Genomic DNA, 4,500 nt, shown 5'->3' with positions numbered 1-4,500 from the left:
CTTCAAGATTTTACGGTCAAGTGCCTAAATTTATTGTTTACGATCTAGGTCATCAATAATATACAGCTATATTTTGCCAGAGTAACATAAAATAAACTTAAAAACTGGTCCAAAACTTATGCATCAGATCATTTATTTAGTATTTTTGTGCATCTTCTATGTGGTCATATGATTTGCTTTTTTTAATGTGATTTGTCTATTTCTTAAACATAAAACTTACAATTATTAATCATTAACTTAACAGATAATAAGCCTTTAACACCCAATGCATTCACAACTACTAATTCAATTGAACCATTGAGTTCTCTGTCTTCTTTGATGCCAGAAGCAAATATTCTAATTATAGCTTACAAGACTAAAATGGTGAAAGGTTTCAGGAACAGCAATTGGAACTAGATTAGTGAATCCAAAGCGAGAGTATTGAAAGCATCCACTACAACGGAAATGACTTTTGAAAAAGGCCAAAAGAAAAAAAGAAAAAAAAATTAAGGTTAAAGAGGAATAGATGGACCTAACGGTACAAGGACAGAGGTAGATGCAACTTCAACATAGGACGTGCCATCCGAATTACCCAAAAATCTGTAAACAAATGGGTTATACATGAAAAACATCATTATTCTCACATTTACATATATTCCTCAAAATAATTTTGCTGTACTTACTTTCCCAGACGTGGCATCCAAATATCCCAAAAATCTGCAAACAAATGGATTATACATTAAAAACATCATTATCGCCACATTTACATATATTCCTCAAAATAATTTTACAGAACTTACTTTCCCTTAATCTTCTTGCTGTCTGTTGAGGAAAGCTCCATTAAACTCAATCCAAGAAACTGTTGAATTGATAGTTTTTAAACAAATGATAACGTGTGCCCCGTTTATAAATATTCTTGGAACAACGGCCGGAATGCGTTTTTATCAACCGCTGCTTTTTTAAAAATTTGACTAACAGATTTTCAAAACGTTGGACAACGGCCATCGTCCGCGATATTTTTCCTCTTTTTTGTTTTTAGCAAATTGAAATTTGTCTGATCAGATATTTCAAAGCAGTGGATTATGATGCTAATTGCTAGGTCATCTTCCGGGAATTTTTTTGTCAATTTTTCGAGTTTCTTGTGAGATATCATTAGCTTAACCATTCGTAAAATTTGCATATAGTTTAATTAAATAGAGTAGATAAAATATAAATTTAAGAAAAATTAAATTAATTGTAATGATAAAATTTAATAAAATATTATATAGATATAGGTTTCTATAATTAAAGTATTTTTTATAATTATATAAATAATTATTAATTATTAATTATAAAATATGATTAATCTAATCTTAATTTGTATTTTAGTTGTAAATATAATTATTGAAATATATTTTTATTGGATATATATCATTTTATATTACTAAAATATTAATAATTTAGTAATAATAATAGAAAATAATATATAGGTATGTATAATATTTTTAACATTATAAATTGAATGACCAAAAAAGTATTTTAAAAATGTGATAGATTAAAAGTATAAAAAATCTAAACTAACTTATTTACATTTAACAATATTAAACATTAATAAATCATATTAGATTAATAAAAATCAATCAAATAATAGAAAAATATATTTTATAAATTGTAAAGTTAAAAATGTTGCATGCATAATGTATTAATTTGAGAATAATATCTAGAAATTGAAGAATTCTAAACATAGAAATGAAAAGTTCTAATCACTAGCTAAGGATGAAATCATAGTACTTAAACTAACCTAATAACAAATACTCTAACTTTGACCTTTACCAAGAAAAATATTGTTTAATTAATATTTTCATTTGAAACTTTAACATAATTCATTTCTAAATCAGATGGAGTTCAACATATTTATACATATGTAGCTCATATGAACTTACCTTTTAGGGGTCTGCCCTTATGATGTAATTTTAAAAAACAGTTTATATCATTTGTTATTTTACTGGGGTATGCCCCTTTTAAGATGTAATAATATAGGATGTTTGTCCCGGGCTAGACTGGAAGTTTTCTTCTCCATTCTTTCCTACTAGTGCCCATTTGAATGAAGTAAAGCGATTGTATTCTGTTTATTAATTTTAATAAAATTAATGATGGCCTTGGTCATTTGCTGATCAAAAATAATAATAATAATAAACTTTTTTAAGATTAAAAAATTATCATTTTTTAAATGTACATATATATAAATATTTTTAAAATAATATGTTTTAATATACAAATATTCATAATTTAAATTTATGTATTTTTTATCATATTTCTATTATAACTTAGTTTTATTTTAGCCTATTATTAAATATGTTTCATAGTTTTAGGATTTTCAGAAGGCTAAATACTATTGCAATCACTTTTCATTAAAAAGTGATTAAATTTTCTTATCTCAACCAATTATAACTCAAGAGTTTTCTTTTCTAATTTCTAAATTTATGTTTGTATAGTATACTTGTCAAATATTTGCTTTATAAAATTATCTATACTTTTTTTCTTGATTGTGATTGGTTGATATGATTGACATCTTATTAGCAAATTTCAAGCAACCACATTCATGCATATAGATTTTAACTTTATAACACATTCCTTCACAAAAAATTATTCGTTACAATTTTTTTAATTTTTAAAAGCATTCTTAATTTTTGAGGACATATTATTAAATTTTATATTACATTCTATAGTCTTTAGGATAAAATGTTAATTTTTAAGAAGCATTCTTTATTAGTTTCATAATATTTAATTGAAATTTTTAGTTTATTTTTATTTTTAGCATTCTTTTATATTAAGTATAAGGAGATCAAAAATACAATGAAACCATAGAGTATCAAACTATCAGAGGATAGGCCTCACACCAAAAAAGAGGAATTACATATACATCAAGAGGAGTATGAGCAAAAGAAATCCATTAGTGGAGCACATCTTCAGCAGTGTCAAACCATGTTGTCCAACTCATAGGGCCTTCCATCCAAACCAAGTTCTTTTGATCTTGAATTTGCTTTAGCATGCCGATCATTTCGCCAGTAGATCTATGAGGGGTCCTCTTGATTTCCTTGTTGATGAACTTGAAAGTTTGATTAAAAGGGTGGATATTGTCCAAATGAAGCCTCCAAAAGTACCCATCCTTCACCTCATTAGCAAAGAAAGTGGCGTGACCATCTTTAAGTAGCCTTTTAAACTTAGCCTTGTTAGTTTTCATGGTAAATTGAACTTGAGAAATTTTTTTGAAATAAGTGAGACTTCAAAAAGACTCGGTAAGCAACCTAGAGATATTTTGAAACCTTTCTTCATTTCTACACTTCCAGATTTGCCACAAAATGTTAGCTAAAAGAATGTCCCAAAACATATTAACATCTTTTTGGCATTATAAATAAAACTAGTAATAATTTCAAAAATATTAAAGGTAGAGGGGATAGATATACCAAACATTAACCAAACCTCCTTAGCAAAATTGCATTAAAAAAAAATGTCTTCCCGCTTGCGGGGTTCTGCAAATCCTACAATAATTAATATCAGAGAAAGTGCTTCTAATAGGAAGCTTGTTTAGAATAAGGAACCATCTAAAACATTTAATTTTAGGATCAATATAACTTTTCCAGCAATAATCAAGAAGCTTACTCCAAGCAGAAACATCCAGATCAGTATACCAAGAATTATTAAGATGACAGATAATCTCTTCACTGTGATTGATAACAGTGTAAATGTTCTTAGCTTTTGATTGATAACATCTGTGATTGATAACAGAGAATCTTTTGACACACTTGGATTCTACCAATAAGAGACAAAGACCTATTATGCCTTATGTTAAGTTTATTAAGGATCTTATCCTTAATCCAAGTCCACATCTCTTTTAAAGAGGGCTCAATAGAGAATGGAATACCGAGGTATTTAACAACTTTTGACGGGCCACCCTATTGGAAGCCAAACTTCTCAAACCAATTAGGAGGTTGGTTCTCCCATCCAAGACAAATAGACTTAGAATGAGATAGCTGAGCTCCTGATATTTTACAAAAAAAAGTTCAGCTTATTGATCATGGCTTCAAAATTAGTTTCAGAGGCTTCATGATAGAGAGAAGTGTGATCAACAAACTGACAATTGATAATTTCCTTATTATCAAGGAGGATGATACCTTTAACCACTAGGGAAAGAGTGTTGTCCCTAAGAATTTAAAAGAGAGCTTCAGAAGCAATAACAAAGAGGGTTGGGGCATGTAGGCAGCCTTGTCTAATTGATCTTCCCAAAGGAAAGGGGGTTGAAAGAGATCCATTAATATTGACTTGAGCATAAGCATCTTTGAGAAGCATTTTAACAATGTTGCAAAAGAAGGAGGGGAACCCAAAAGCATCAAGCATCATATTGATAAAGTTCCACTCGACTCTGTCATAAGCCTTTTCAAAGTCCAACAAAAACATAGATACATTTTGATTAGTATGTTTAGCCCAGTTAAGAGCCTCCTAACCAGTGATCAAGTTTTCTAAGATATATCTTCCTTTAAC

General features: G+C 28.5%; 1 long non-coding RNA gene across 1 annotated transcript; it reads right to left on the bottom strand.

Moving 5' to 3' along the window:
- Positions 1-266: 266 nt before the first annotated feature.
- On the bottom strand, positions 267-1,016 carry LOC149565882 (uncharacterized). Its single transcript, XR_016361519.1, has 3 exons — positions 780-1,016; positions 663-696; positions 267-579 (listed from the first exon to the last, which is right to left on the bottom strand). It is a non-coding gene; the product is annotated as an uncharacterized LOC149565882 (long non-coding RNA).
- Between the last annotated feature and the right edge of the window lie 3,484 nt (positions 1,017-4,500).

The sequence above is a fragment of the Cupressus sempervirens genome, chromosome 3 (genome assembly GCF_028749045.1).
Source record: "Cupressus sempervirens isolate cs-2001-9-10 chromosome 3, ASM2874904v1, whole genome shotgun sequence".
Taxonomy (NCBI): domain Eukaryota; kingdom Viridiplantae; phylum Streptophyta; class Pinopsida; order Cupressales; family Cupressaceae; genus Cupressus; species Cupressus sempervirens.
Note: the sequence above shows the minus strand (reverse complement) of the source record. Positions and strands in the feature narration are given on the sequence as shown.